The sequence below is a fragment of the Molossus molossus genome, unplaced genomic scaffold (genome assembly GCF_014108415.1).
Source record: "Molossus molossus isolate mMolMol1 unplaced genomic scaffold, mMolMol1.p scaffold_m16_p_7, whole genome shotgun sequence".
NCBI lineage: Eukaryota > Metazoa > Chordata > Mammalia > Chiroptera > Molossidae > Molossus > Molossus molossus.
The window spans coordinates 92765723-92782108 of NW_023425401.1; the positions used below are offsets into that span (position 1 = coordinate 92765723).

Consider the following 16386-nt stretch of genomic DNA (forward strand, 5'->3'; position numbering starts at 1 on the left):
TGTCCTCCTGATTTTTATCTGCCACACGTGGGTGGGGACCAGCCCGTCCTACCAGTCTCGATATGGATGCTTCTTTAACTCCATAGTTGTAGGACCTCCATTCAGCTTGATTTCAGGCGGTTTTGAATGATGGTTGTTCTGTAGTTTAATTGTAACTTTGATGTAGTTGTGGGAGGACGTGATACCGCGTTTACCTACCCGCCATCTTGACCGGAAGTCCATCTCTCTTTATCTCTATCTCTATCTCCCCCTATGCACACAGGCCACACTAGAAGCTAAAAGCCTCCTCAAGTCAGCTCCTGTCAATTGCTGCTTAGAGGGTCTGTCCCACTAGTGAGGGTCTGTCCTCAGGCCTGAATACTGGCTGCTCAAACTGAGACCACCGTGCTGTTTCACTTACTAAACACACATGGCCTGGAAACCTCCCACCTCTCAGTCTCCCCAAACACTCCACCCAGTTAAAGTGTCTTCACCTTTCTGCTCTATGCCCATAAGAATCTTGCCCAGCCTTCAAGGCCAAATCAAGGTACGTCTCTCTGAAATTTCCTACATAACCTATTTTTTTTTATCCTCGCCTGAGGACAGTTTTGCATTTATCTCCAGATAGAGCAGGAGGGAGGGAGGGATGGAGGAAGAGAAACATCAATATGAGAGAGACACACTGACTGGTTGCCACCCCCATCGCAACTGAGGTATGTGCCCTTAGTGGGAACCGAACCTGGGACTCTCTGGTCCGCGGGCCAACACTCTAACCGCTGAGCCAAACTGGTCAGGGCTCCCACATAACTTTAATTCTGATTACTTGGAGTATTTATTATCTCTTATCACCACTCATTTGGTTCTTAGCACACACTGTACTTTTTTATAGGTAATCAGCCAGTCAAATAACCATCAGCTTACTGACAGCAAAGCCAAGTTGGGAATCTCCTGCATTGCCCAGGCTGCTGAGCTCCCAGCCACTTCTCAAGGGCCTAGGCTACTTTTTTTTTTCTTGCTCTGGATCCTAAGGTTAAGTCATCTTAAGTTATCCCTTCTTTCTTAATTCAGTTACTGCCTACCTCTCACTTTAGGGAGTTTTCTTCTCGCATTACATCGTCTACAGTTTCTGTTCCCTTGTGCTAAGGATGATCACTACAATTTTGTTAGAATCCAGTTCTTTAATCCCTTAGGGTAGATTTTTCATATTCTCTGAGACTGATTCTAGAATCTTAGATCATCCAGACTGAAGAGCCTTTTGGACAGAGCATCTGGGGGCTCTCAGGCTCATTTATCCTAAGAAAGCAATGTGCATTTCTGAGGAGGGTAGGCACAGAGGTCTTTTATTGTATGTTTATTGAAGGTCTATTGGTGAGTCAGACATTGTAGGAGATGCTGGGATACAGTTATGAACAAGACAAGTCCCTGCTCTCCTGCAGCTTCCAGATTGTGGAGGGTGCATGGTCTGAGAAGAATTGTGTAGAAAGAGTAATGCAGTGAGTGCTTTCAAACATTTTGCAACTATAATCCAATAAGGAGTGCATATTATATCACCATCCAGTTCAGACACACACACCTATGTACATACATTTATATATCTGGAATAAATGCTTCACAAAACAAGAACCTTACAAAGTTTGTTGTTCTCTAATGTTTTCTATTTCTTTTATGAAATGCTGGTCTTGACTAAGTTAATTTTGTGCTTCATCAGTAGATATTGACCTGCGATCTGAAAAACGCTGGTAATGATTAGAGCACAACTCTGAGTTCTGGTTGGTGGCTTTCGAACCAGGCTCCTGTCTTACTGTCTGGGTTTGGGCAAGTAACATCTACGTGCTCTAATTTCTCCATCTGCAAAATGAGATAATAATAATAGTACCTACCTCATAGGCTTAATAATTAAATGAAAAAGAAAATGTATGTAAAGGACTCAAAATAGGCCATGACACATCATTAGGTCTTGGTAAACATAAATGCAAAGTACTGGCTATGATGATAGAAGGACCAAGCATTCAATCTAGGGGGAATGAGGAAATGCTTCCTGGAGGAAATGGGATTAATGTTGAGACTTTAAGGATTAGTAAAAATTATTCAGGTGAAGCTTTAAGAAGAATAGGAGAGAGAAGAAACTTCTGTGCAGAGAGAGCCTTGCAAAATTTGTGAGGTGGGAGAACTTCCTGTTTTGTATGACCTGAGAGCTTCCAAGTTTAGCAGTAGCTGGTGGAAGAAGTCTGTGACAGATGATGTCAGAGATGGCAGCATTGGGTGAGGTCATGATGGACCTTGAAGTCACCTCAAAGAATGTTATTTTAACTTATGGGTAATGGGATCTTACTAAGCCTGTTAAGCAAAGAAATGACATGATTTACTTAAACAACAACAACAAACAAACAATCAAGCTTTAGGATGCAGAATGGATTGGAGAAGGCAATTCCTGTGGCAGGGAGACCATCAAGAGTTTTTTGCAGTATCTGGATGAGACATGATAGTAGCTTGAACCAAATTAAGAAGTGACAAAGAAGGATAGCTTTAAAGATCTAATTGGATATGGGCACTTGAGGGAGAGAGGAAGGAGTAATGAATCATTCCCAGGTTTCTGACATGAGCACCTGGTTGGTAGGTGGTGACACTCAAGTCACTTTCTTAGAAATCGCTGGATAAAAAGACATTCCGTTTTTGGAGATGTTGAATTCTGAGGTAAATGAAATTTTGTTGAAAACTAAAGTTTCCTAATTTTGTTGAGTTGTCTTCTGACACCCTTTGGAATATTCAGTCTTCCCTAGGCAATGGTTTTTAAACTATGGTGTGCATGAGAATTACAAGGAGAACGTGTGTGAGTGGGGGACTGGAATAGAGGAGGGTGTTAATAATGAAGGTTCCTGGGCTAAGCAGCCAAGATTGTGGAGACACCAATTGGGGCCCAGGATTTAAATGATCACCAGGAGTGATTTTGATTCAGGCAGTCTTTTGCTCACACTTAAAAAAACAATGAATAGCCCTGGCGGATGTGGCTCAGCGGTTAGAGCCTCACCTGTGCTCCAGAGAGTCCTGGGTTCGGTTCCCGCTAAGGGCACGTACCTGGGTTGCAGTTTGTCCCCGGCCCTGGTTGGTCGTGTGGGTGGCAGCCACTCTGTGTCCCTTTCAAGTCGGTGTTTCTCTCTCTCTCTCTCTCTCCCCCTCCCACTCTATCTGAACAAAAAAATGGAAAAATGTCCTCGGGTGAGGATAGATTAAAAAAACAAAGAATAACAAAACCCACTTCTCAGATGTCTCGACAATGGGATGGTTTTTCTGGCATCCACTCCTCCCTCCCTACTTCTTGGATCCCTGCTTGGGGGCGGGTAGGGGGGTCCCTATTGCTTCTGACTCCCTCCACTCTTGTATGAGCTCCTTAAGAGCGAGGACTTCGTCTTCCTAAAAGGTGCATTCCCACCACATTCAGAAAAATATTTGGCCCAGAAAGTGTCTAGAAATGCTCGCCTAACGAATGAATGAGCGAATAAATTAATATATTGCTTTGCACAAAACTTTTGCTTTTAAATACCTGGGTAGGGCTTGAAATAGGAAAGCAAAGGTCATTCCAAAGAGAGGGTGAGGATGCGACTGGCGAGGCAGCGCTGAGGAAAATGCGGGTAAGCCCTCTCCGACTGTCTAGGCACAGTCAGGAGTCCTAATTCCCGGGGCTGGAGGGCGAGAAACGGTACTATTTCCAGAGCAGCGACCATCTTGGGCTACTCGCGCCACTTCTCCGAGGCGTCCCCATTTGACTGATCCACCTGCTTTCCTGGCTTCGGCCCCATCCAAACCTTTGAAGCGAAATGTAAACGTGAGGAGCCCGCGGGGGGCTGTAGGGACCCTACGCCGGGCACCCTCCGGGCCGTCCGCCGAGGAAGCGCCGATCTCCCCATCATGGCGGCCGCCGGGCGGGGAAGCCGAGCCCGTGCGTCGCGTGCGTGCCTCCCCTCCCTCCCCTCTCTCCCCTCCCTCCCCTCTCTCCCCTCCCCCTCGGCGGCGGCAGAGGCGGCAGCGCTCGCCATTGCCGCTGGTGGCAGGAGGCTGCGAGGAGCCGGCGCGGTCGCAGTCTCCACGGCGCAGGCCCACGGTAGCGCAGCCGCTCTGAGGTGAGTGCCCTACCGCGCAATCTCCAGCTATTTCAGCCCCGGCGCAGCCGCAACACGCCGCCCGCCCGCCGGCCGGCCGGCCCGCCCCGCAGCCGGCACCCTGGCGCCCCCGGCTCCGGGCCTGGGCCCCCGCCGGATTCGGCCTACCTCGGGCTGGGGGCCCGGGCCCGGGCCCGGCCCAGTCAAACCGCCACTCCGAGGATGCGCAGGCCGCACTAGGCCCCAGGCGTCCTGGCGGGCTCGGGAGGGAGGCGCTGCCCTCCCGAGAGCCCCAGGGTTCCGGCCTCCCTTGCCGCCTAAGGCTCTCGGGGCCGCGGCCTTCTCTCCACCGTGGAACCCGGGGCCCGGGCCCGGCTTTGCCGCGGGCTCAGGAGAGGGAGGGCTGGGAGAGCGCGCCGGGCCCGGGAGCAGGAGGTGGGCGGGTTGCGCGGGACCGGAGCCGCGGCTCCCTGCTCGCCCCCTCGCCCCTTCCTGGGCGGCCCGGCGGGCTGGGCCGAGTCGGGCGCGGGAGCCGCTGTCTCTCTCCTGCAGGAAAGGAGACTGGCTCTTTGGGCGACCTCCGATGCTTCCCTCCCGCTGGGGTAGCGTGGGCTTGTTACCCAGGTAGACTGGGGGACGCTGGAATATGGCGCGTTGCCCACCTTCTTGCAAGTTAGGAGGCGGCAGCGGCGGCAGTTCGAGGAGGAGGGCGCAGAGTCCTTTTGTACGCAGAAATGAGGAGCGACATTATGTTTTCTCCCACCGCTGAGATGCTGCCGGTGGAGGAGCGTCGGTTCTTCCTGTGCCTGGGGTGGTGGTCCCCTGGGTGAGAGAGGGGGAGTGGCGCCACCCTTGGAAGGAACCGAACCTTTGCTACTGGAAAGACAGGGGCTCTGGATGGTGTTGTGCATGGTTATTATACTACCATATCACCAGCCTTTCGAGGATTCAGGAGTTTGTCCCTGCATGTTTTCCGCTTCACTGTGCTTCTCTTACCTGTTGTGTTGTTGCTGGTCCCAAAGTTTCTGCAGTGCGTATGTATCTGACTGTGTTCATCAGAACTTCAAGTTAAGAATCTTAATATTTTTAGGGCTTCCGATTGTAACTGCTCCAGCCATTTGGAGGAACTGTTGCCTGGTCTCCATCCCTTTTTTTTCGAGCATTAGATTCGAATATATTAATTGCTTTCTTTAGAGCTGGTATCAATTATGCTTGTCTTTCTGTGGTCAGAGTAAAATGCACATTTTCTTAGTGTGTAGAGACAGTGTATTGGGAAACTTAGGGTGAAAAGTAGTGTGAGTGAACCTGTCAACTTTGTCCCAGGGCATCATCTGCAGTCACAGTGATCCTTTTCCCATTTCATCTATGGCCAGCCTTTAAAAAAAGTTATTTTTCTTTGGCCTTGAACATTAAGTTATTGTGTTGTTCCTCACTCAGGAAAAAGGGAGGGAGGATCTTGGAGATGCTGGTTTTGTGTGTGTGTTATTCAGTAGTGATCTGACTCCCCAGAATTGTGTTTGAAAGTTCTTGACGTGTTCTCCTGTAAGGGAGTGAAAATATAAGTAGTTCTCTCTGCACATCTGAGTGTTATTTTCTTATTTTATTGAGGCAAAAGCAAACATAACTTGAATCACATATAATATAGTATACTTATTCTTTTTTTCTTTATTGATTTTAGAGAGAGAGGAAGGGAGAAGGAGAGAGAGATAGAAACATTGATGAGAGAGAACATTCATTGGCCACCTCCTGCATGCCCCCCATTAGGGTCGGCCCTGACTGGGAATTGAACCAGCCACATCTTGGTGCATGGGTCCATGCTCAACCACTGAGACACACCTGTGGGCAGTATACTTATTCTTAACTTGGGTCCTAAATTGTGTGCAAAATTTGTGTGTCAAGGGACTTATTTTTTCTTCTGACAGAATCCTTTGATTTCATTGCATCTGCCTCCTTCCACCCCCATTTCAAACTCACCTTATATGGGGGAAAATGACTTTTTGTTAGTAGTCAGTGCTCATAGTCTCATTTGGGGGGGGGGGTTCTTGTTCCCCAAGCCAGGAGTTTTCATGAAAATAATTTTCTTAAACGGTTTTACTGGAGATGTAGCTTAGAGACTTAGGGAAGTATATCTATAGGAGTAGAAGATAATTAGGGCCCTTGTTCAGACATAGAAGGGATTAAAGGAGAAAGGATTTCAGGTCTCCCTCCCAATTCGTATATATTCCAGTGGAACCCAAAATTGTACGTCTTTTAAAATTTAATCACAATTATGCATCCATTTCTAATTTTGCTAGGAAGCTAAAGACCGACTTCCCATGATTTAAATACATGAATTTGCATTGCCTTTAGGTTCAACCACACCATTGGGTTGTCTTCGAGAAGCATATTCTCTGACGTAATCACAAGTGGATGACTGTTTTAAGGGAAATTTAAGCTCTGTGGGATCTGGGATTAAATTTTTTTTTATATTTCTTATATGTAATAAGGTATTCAGTGTTTGTTGGGGGAATAATAATGTAATAATAATAGTAATTATTGAAATTAAAAAATTTTTCACAAGTATGTGAAAAGACCTGCTGATTTTTTGGTTTCTGGAAACTAAAAACTGTGAACTGTCAACCTCTAGAAGCATACCCTCCAGTCCTCTGGAGAACAGGAAGTTATTGCATATGTTCAGTTTCTGTCATATCTTTAGGTAAGCCTTCTGGTTCATCCGCTTAGTTCCACCGTGGGTTGTTGAGTGAGTGTCAGTGTGTCTAATCTGAAGCATTTCCATGTACTCTGTCTGGGGCTGGAAATGTGATATTTGAATTTAGATGTTTGTGTGTGTGACTCTGTGTGATTCTTATGAATACATATATAAATAGTATTTGGAAAGTCAGCCTTACAAATATCAATCTTTGGTTTTATAAAAAACATTACAGAAAATGTTCTTTACTAAAGGATGTTTTCTCCCTGTTCTTTCATGTTTTCCTTGAGAGCTAAAGCTAGTGTTTTTAGTCTGAGCTTACCCAAATACAATTTTCCATGAATGCTAAGTAAAACAGTAGTGAAAAAGAAACCCACTTGTTAAGTTTATTTTAGAAATATTTTATTTAGACTAAGTCCAATCAGTGTTTTTTGAGGCTTTGGAGACGTGGCTAATTTTCGTGCACTATGTATCATAGTTCCTTTCTCATTAGCCAGGGAGAAGATTATTCACTTTCTTGGTTTTTCAGTTAGTATTTTTAATCTATCAGTTTTCTGCTAAGATGAACAGGCTGGAAGAGAAATAGTAAAAGGAGGTGAAACAAATCAATTTCAGGTGTTTGCAGAAGATTACAACCACACTGAACTATTGGAAACTTTTAATCCTAGAGCAACAAGAAACGAAACCTTTGGTTATTTTGATTTCATATGGACAAAAACTGTAAAATTATTTTTTGACTGGTCAATGGAAATACATAGCTTATGTATACCTTGGAATATATATTTTTTCTGAAGTGCAGTTCAGAATTAGGCTAATTTATTTTTGATCCCACTCAATGCAGTTTAGCTACCAAAACTTTAATTTTTTTCCCTTTTCATTATGTCATCTCTACACCTACAGTGTTCTAAAATGTGAACCTTAATATGAAAGAAAAGTCAGAAATGTAACTTTATAGAAATATTTTAGTATATTTTAAAAAGACAACAACAAAACAAAGCCCTGGCGGGTTTGTTCAGTGGTTAGAGCGTCAGCCTGTCAACCAATGAGTAGCCGGTTCAGTTCTGGTCAAGGGTACTACCTCAGTTGCAGTTCACCCCTGGCCCTGGCCGGGTGGTGCAGGAGGCAACCAGTCCATGTGTCTCTCTCACATCGAGTTTTCTCTCTCTCTCCCTCTCTCCCTCCCTCCCACTCTTTCTGAAGAAAAATAGAAAAATATCCTCGGATGTGGATTTACAACAACAAAAAAAAGAATTAGAAGGCAGTTCAGACAGACTTACAATATTAATGACCCCTTGAGGCAAACCTGTGTTGTATCTACAGCAGTCACTTATAAGGTAAGCTGACCATAAGGAGTCTAAAACCTAGTGTGTGTTTTTTTAATACGTTTTTATTTTTTAGAGAGAGACAGAAACATCAATCAGCTGCCTCCCGCATGTCCCCCACTGGGGACCAAGCCCAAAACTTGAGCATGTGCCCTGACCAGGAATCGAACCAGGACCTCCCCGTCCATGGGATGCTCAATCCAATCCACTGAGCCATCAGTAGGGCAAAATAATCTAATTTATTTGTGGGTTGTTTTTTTTTTAATCCTCACCTGAGGACTTTTTTTTTTTGCACTTGTCTTCAGATAGAGTGGGAAGGAGAGAGGAGGGAAGAGAGAGAGAGAAACATCGACTGGTTGCCACCCACACAACCCGAACTGGGGCAGGGATAAACCGCAACCGAGGTACATGCCCTTAGTGGGAACCGAACCTGGGACACTCAAGAAGCTCAAAGAGCTACTTTTGTATGAGTCATCAGTTTGGTGATTTTGACTATCCACTATTTATAGTGTATTTCGTATATAAGCATAGTATTTAGATTAATTCATGCATATTCTGTGGTTACAAATGTGAAAAATTCAGTTGACAGTTTAAGTGGACATTTTCTTAACTCTTAAGTAGTGCCTGTTGGATAAACTATGCCAAGTGTTTTTCAGAATCATGAAGAACGAGCTTTGTATGCATAAATGTTAAGACCATTTTTTAAAAAAAGCTTGTAACTTACTGTTAGTAAAGTCTTTGCTTTTTAGAACTTGGAGAGTCTCTGTTTTGTTGCTGGTACTGAATGTTAATATGGTTAGGCTGGCAGCTAAATCCACAAAGAACAAGAGGAAGTGAGGAAATGTCCTCATGAAACGTTGCTTAAAACTAAGCAGTGGAGTAGAAATGGGGAGCTAGGGACTAGGGGACTTAATTCTTGTTTTATGTTTAAAAGAGGATGAGGTGTACCCTCCATTGAGAAATAATCTTAAGTGTTTCCTTAATTTGGAGTTTTGTCCTTAATTCACCAGACATTGATTAAAGACATGCAATATTCCAGGCATATGCTAGGAGCTAGAGTAACAAATAAACCATAGACCTTGTCTAGCAGGGGAGAAAGATAAGGGCTCAACTAACTATAATGCAACTTGTTGAGAACTAAGAATAAAGAAAGTAGTGTGGGATTATAGAGGGGGGGAGGAGTTCCCTCTGGGGAGGGGATAGGTGATGCAGGGAGGATAAAGGTTGGGGAAGATTTTTCATATAGGGCAGTGGTTCTCAACCTTCCTAATGCTGCGACCCTTTTAATAGAATTCCTCATGTTGTGGTGACCCCCAACCATAAAATTATTTTTGTTGCTACTTCATAACTGTAATTTTGCTACTGTTATGAATCGCTATCAGAAATATGTATTTTCCGATGGTTCTAGGCGACCCCTGTGAAAGGGTCGTCTGACCCCCAAAGGGGTCGCGACCCACAGGTTGAGAACCACTGATACAGGGGATGTTGAAGCAGGACTTCGAAGGGTGAGAAGCAGTTTTACTGATGGAGAAGAGGCTTGAGGAAGGGCATTGATAGTCTGAGAAATAGCAAGTACATTTTGCAGTACATGAGTAGTGGAAAATGAAGCTGATGAAGTTTCGACCTGATTGGGAAGAACATGGAGGAAGTTAAAGATTTTAGTTGGTGAATGGATGATGATGCCTTTAAATAAGATATGGAATGTAGCCCTGGCTGGTTTGGCTCAGCAGTTAGAACATCAGCCCACAGACCGGAGGGTCCCGGGTTCAGTTCCCACTAAGGGCACGTGCCCGGTTGTAGTTGTCCCCAGCCCCGGTTGTGGTTGTGTGGGTGGCAACCATTCCATGTGTCTCTCTCCCCCGCCCCCCCTCCTTCCCACTCTATCTGAAGATAAATGCAAACATGTCCTCGAGTGAGGATTTAAAAAAAAAAGAAAAAGAAAAAGAAAAAAGGGAATGTATAGGAAAGAACAGAATTTGAGGAGGTAATAAAGTATGATTTTAGATGTGGGTATCAGATATATCTAATACCTATTGACAGAGTTGGGGCTGGAGCTCAAGAGAAAGTGGGAGTTAATGAAGAGATTTGTATTCATTAACATAATGCCATATAGAAACTGCAAAAGAGTGTAATATCAAGAGAGGAAAAGGCTAAGGACAGCCTTGTGGAGCATCTACGTCTAAGGGTCAAGTAGATGGAGAACGACCTTTTGAGGGAAGTTGGGTAAAGATAAGTGGTGGGGGTTGAAGAAGCTGAGGATATGGATTAAGGGAAATTTATCAGGGAATTAGCAATGTGAAATTGAGCAGTCTATAGAGAGCAGATTGGGATGAAAACTGAATGTGATAATTAAGGATTAAAAGAAATTTTTGGAATGTGTGTATGTACATAAATACGTGGGCAAAAGTAGGTTTATAATTGTATGGAAAAATATGTAATACAAGAATAAATAATAATACAAGAATAAACTGTTTTGCATACTCACAACTGTAAATTTACTTTTGCTTACCCTTGTATGTATACATGTATTTATTGATTTGGCAGGAATCATGATAGTAGAACAATAGATTTCTAGAGCATTACTGAATATAGTGGTAGGACCTATAAAATCCAATTTAATACAGGACCCATGTTTAGAAACAGGTCCAGTCCTCCCCTTTTACAGGAATTAAAGCTAAAAGCACTGGAGAGGACTTAAATTCTAACAATTGGAGTTTATATATTTGAGTACATAGTATACTGTGTTTGAGTTTATAGTCTCAAAATGCAGATTCCTCTTGAAAAGTTTTGAGGTTTATATTTACAGTTAAGTGCAGGGGTTTTTAACTTGGGTTTTATGGATATATTTTGGCCCTATGATCCTGATCTTTTGAAATTGTATGAAAAATTTGTGTGTGTGTGCCTATGATTTTTTGAGATTCTCAAAGGATTCTTGACACACACAGATGTCAAGGACCTTTTCAGTAAAGTTAATGATTAAGTCAAGTGTTGGTTGTGTTAGTGACTGAGGTAGAGCAAGAGAAAGAAATTTTGAGTGGGTGTCTCAGGTGAGGAACTTTGGGAAGATATGAGGCACCTCTAGAGGATAAGAGAAGGAGCACCAGAAGGAAGGTGGGAGGCAGGCCAAAGCAAAGCCTAACCATTTTTAGAATTTTGCTAAGTCTTCTGGACTCCTTTTTTATAATTTTTGGTTAATATTCCAGGATTCACACTAGTATATGACTATTTCATGCACTATATACAGTAGGCTTTGTGGGAGATCAAATTACTGTTGTTTTAAAAAGAAAGTGAGTTTTGAAAGAAAGTTAATAGATTGCTCTTGAAATGCATTTTAAGTTGGGAGTTGCTTATGCTTTGTAAATTTTCTAAAATAAACAGATGTTTTAATTTAGTGATCTGAGGAAAGACATTTATTCTCTCCTTGCTTAATTATTCTGACCATGAAATGAAAAAAACCATTGGCCTATGTTATAGGGTCTTTCTGAAATATAACAGTTATGGAATGTTTTGAGATCTAAGATGATTTAATACTAACAAATTGATGTTGTTTACATTTCTTGTCATTAATAAAATCTAGAAATTCAAGCAAATTATTTCATAATGTTCCATACTAGAATTTATTGATATCCAGAATATCCCATTATGAAATTTTGCATAATTGGTCATTTTTACTTTCTTACTCTGATCTTTGAAATTAAATTAGTAGATAGTTGTCAGCTAGGCCCTATATTCTGGAGCAGTTATCTCCAACTTCTGATTATCACCCTTACAAGTAAAATTTTATTACATATTATGAATCACATTTATTTATAAATGATGTAACTATGCTGTTGTATTAATACATTTATTTATGTGTATTATAAAATATGTAGAAGGTAAATTTTAGAAGGATGAGAGAAAACGAAAAAGCTTTTTAATGTCTTGCTAACTGAGTTAATGGTAGTTTAGTAACTTTTTTATGAATTTGTTTTTATAAATATATTTGCTCATAACTCATGTTTTTTTCCTCATGTTTTATTAATGCCAGTTGATAATGTTTTTTTATATGCTGCCCTGTAAAAGTATTGGTAAATACAAGAATGATTTGAATAAATGTGTTGGGTATCTCCCCATACCCTCCTTCACCCCCTGGTCCTTTGTCTTTCATTAAACGATTATGAAATACAATTCTTTTTTTTTTTTTTTTTTTTGGTATGTGCCCCTAGCGGGAACCAAACCCGGGACTCTCTGGTCTGCAGGCTGATGCTCCAACTGCTGAGCCAAACCGGCCAGGGCTGAAATACAATTCTTAATAATAGATCTTCCATGTAAAAATTACCCACAGTCCTGGCCAGTTTGGCTCAGAAGTTAGAGTGTCAGCCTGTGGACCAAAGAATCGTGGGTTCGATTCTGGTCAAGGGCACATTGCAACCTCAGTTGCAGTTTATTCCCCAGCCCTGGTTGGGGTTGTGCGGGGGGCTACCAGCAGATGTATCTCTCTCACATCAATGTTTTTCTCTTTCTCTCTCTCTTCTTCCCTCCCTCCCTTCCTCCTATTCTATCTGAAAATCAATGGAAAAAACATCTCGGGTAAGGATTTAAAAAATAGTAATAACCCACAAATTAAGAACTAACTAAGGTTTGATGAATAAAAACACCATCATAGAACTAGTGTCTTGACCTACAACTGGCTTTAGGTACTAAGTCTAAAGAAGTAATTCTACCCTGGCCAGTGTGGCTCAGTTGGTTTGGTGTGGTCCAGTGCACCAAAAGGTTTCTTGGTCAAGGGCACATACCTGGATTGCTGGATCTGCCCCTAGTAGGGGGCATGCAGGAGGCAGCTGATCAATGTTAAGCTCTCACATCAATCTGACATGGATGTTTCTCTCTCCCTCTCCTCTCTCTCTAGAAATCAATAAACTATTCTTTAAAGAAAAACAGTTTTGTCTTCCTTAATTTTTGGCTCGATATTTTAAAAGATTTCCCCACACTGATATTGTATTATAGTGAAAAATTTTAGAAAATAAAAAACCCCTTCAATATCAGTGGTTATCTTTGTTTTATAAGTGTCTAGGTGATTTTCATTTCTTTCTTGTACCTTTCATTACTTTTCAAATTGTTTTTAATGAAATGCATTAACTTTATAATAGAAAAAAGAAACATAATGTGGATAATATAATTATGGCTCTAAGGATTTACTATCAGATTTTGGACAGTTAAGTCACTTATCCTCACTGGTTCTATTCCCTATTTTAAAAACAAAGAGGACAGAAAGGGTATTTAAAGTTCCTTGTAAATAAAAATTCCTCTGATTAATTCTGAGTCTATTATGACATGTTAAACAATAAATAGGATTGTTTCTTCTTAAAAAGGCATGTATATGTGTTTTCATTGTAGGAAAACAGAAGAACATTAAAAATAATAATTCTACCATACAGATAATTAACAATAGTTTAATAGATACAGATTTGGAAATTTCCATAAGTATACATGTATGCGTGTGTGCACATACACATGCAGTATATGTGCATACTCTTTTGAACCAGTAATGTCTAAGGATATTTGCTTATCTATTTTGCCCTGGCTGGTTGGGCATGGTCCCATGCACCAAAAAGTCACTGGTTCCATTCCCAGTCAGGGGGCATGTAGGAGGCAGCAGGTGGATGTTTCTCTCTCGCATCAATCTTTTTCTCTCTCTGTCTCTCTGAAACTTTCTTAATGGGGCAGTTATAAATCCCTTTATTTTGATGAAATGTAAAAGATACTTAGAAATTTCTCTCCAAATACAAAATTTGTCCAGGAAATGCTATTTAATGTTCTGTGTAGTTTTGCTGAGCTAAGGGTAACGCGGAGTAAGGGTGGAAGGGCTTGCCTATGAAAGCTTACTTAGTGAAGAATGAAAGCTAAATCCTGGGTTAACCTCAATTTCATTCACATATTAACTTGCTTTTTTTCCCTACTCTGCCCTCATATTTCCTGAGGTAAGATTTTTACTTGCAGGGTAGTTTCTGAAGTGAACCAACATATTATTGGTCTTTTATTTTGCCCTGGAACCTTCTGAGTTGTTATATTCCCATTGAGAGCAAGTTAGATATCAGTAACAGCAACAATATAATATAGAGTTGTTAAAAAATACTTGTTTGTTTCTGGCATTACCTATGGGGAGTTCAAAACATTGTCCATACATATAAATATATACAAAAAAAAATAAAATGCTATGTAATCTAATTCATACTTTCCCTCAATGAGTATGTGATGTGTATAATTCTAATTTTATGTAAAGAATAACTAGATTTTTCTCAACATTAACTTCTCTAAAGATTTTATACAGTGGATTCTCTTTAGAGTTATAATATAACCCAGCTTTCCGGTATTTAGTTCTGTTTTTAATCCCTCTCGGAGCTGGTTTGTTTGCTTTTTAAGCAAAATGGAAAGCAACTCTAGAGTAAATAGTCCCTTAGTTATGGCAGTATCTAAAGTAATCTAGTTATTTTTTTATCTAAGTATAGCATAAAGCCCTTGGAGGTGTGTGTTGGAATTTAAAAAGTCTGATTTGTTTCTTCTCTTCTACTTTGAAGATTAGGATCTTTTCTAGGAGAGTAACAGTTTTATTTATTTATTTATTTATTTATTTATTTATTTATTTATCCTCACCCGAGGACATTTTTTCATTTTTTGTTCAGATAGAGTGGGAGGGAGAGAGAGGGAGAGGGAGAGAGAGAGAGAGAGAAAGAGAGAAACATCTACGTGAAAGGGACACATTGAGTGGCTGCCACCCGCACGACCAACCAGGGCCGGGGACAAACTGCAACCGAGGTACGTGCCCTTAGCGGGAACCGAACCCGGGTCTCTCTGGACCACAGGCCAACGCTCCAACCGCTGAGCCAAACCGGCCAGGGCGAGTAACAGTTTTATACCTGACAAGATGCTTAAATCAGTACCTTCCAAACAGTAGGAGAAAAATGTGGGAATAAAAAGTATGAACTTTTGTTGTTGTTAATCCTCACTCAAGGATATTTGTTCCATTGATTTTTAAAGAGAGTGGAAGGGAGGGAGATGAAGGGAGGGAGGGGAGAGGGAGGAAGAGAGAGGAAGAGAAACATCAGTGTACATACACATTGATTTGGTTGCCTCCCACAGGCTTCTCTAGGGCCCAGTGATTGAACCTGAAACCCAGGTACATGCCCTTGACTGGGAATCACATGCAACCCTTCAGTGCTCTGGCTGACGCTCTAACCACTGAGAAACACTGGCCAGGGCAAAAGTATGAACTTTTGCCTCTTAAACTTTGTTTTCAGTTTTTTGTCTGAAAGATATGAGAATAGGAGCTAATTCTAATTTGAGAATCTACCAAGATGAATTGTCTTTATTCTGAAGAAATCCGTTTTGTGGCCAAATGAATGGTTTATGTCTAATGCCCTTTAAGTCTTTTTAGTCTTAATTTAGGGATTTTGGTACAGTATTGATCCTTGTTTTTAGGCTAGCATGATTTTGAAGTTATCTTTTTAAAAGAATACGGATGATTTTATAACAACTATTTTCCCTTAAAATATTATGCAGTTGTTTCATGTAAATGTATATACCCAGATTTGGCCTACCAATTGAGTTCCAGAATTCTATACCCACTGGCCTAGTTGACATTTCTTGGATGCCCCAAATGTACTATACCCCAAAATGAAAGTTCCTTCTCAAATTTGGCCCTGTTGCACTCTTGCTTACCTCAGTGAATGGTATCATCATTTTATTGTTTCTCAGAACAAAATTCTTGGTCTTTCCATATCATCAGATCCTGTTTGCTTAACTTTCAAAATAAGCTCTAATTGTCCTCTTCATTTCCACCATTACCACTTTTATCTGAGTTGGTATTGTTTCCTGGATTGATGCAGTAAACTTTGACTGGTCCACCTGCATCTACTGAGCACCAGTCCATTCTCAGTGCAGCCAGAATGAGTCTTTTTCTAAATATATGGGTGTGATCACATCTCCCATTGAATTTAGGATGAAGACCAAGTTCCTTAATGTGGCTACACCTATCTTTTGGACTCATTTTGTATCAGCCATGTTCCTCTAACCATAAGGCCTTTCCTACTGCTGTTCCCTCTTCCTGAAAAGCTTTCCCTCTCTTCTCTTTCTAGGAGAATCTTATACATTTTATTCAGGTCTCTGCTCAAGCATCATTTCCTAAGGGAAGTTTTACAAGGGCTCCCTCATTTTTGTACTTTTCCATCACTTATCCAGTGATAGGAAATGTATTACTTACCCAAAGTCTGTTTAGTCTTTAAGACATTTAGATAGCTAGAAAGATTAAATTTCAACTGAA

The 16386-nt window shown here is 41.5% G+C and overlaps 1 protein-coding gene across 7 annotated transcripts in view; it reads left to right on the top strand.

Moving 5' to 3' along the window:
- Positions 1-3992: 3992 nt before the first annotated feature.
- NRF1 (nuclear respiratory factor 1) overlaps positions 3993-16386 on the top strand; it is a 137490-nt gene continuing 125096 nt past the window's right edge. Inside the window, exon 1 of one of the 7 annotated variants that reach the window (XM_036246514.1) lies at positions 3993-4097. The gene's annotated coding sequence lies outside the window, so the exon portion shown is untranslated. Of the gene's footprint in view, positions 4098-7981; positions 8100-16386 lie in introns of those variants that run through there. The other 6 variants (XM_036246509.1, XM_036246507.1, XM_036246513.1 and 3 more) reach the window with 6 other exon arrangements.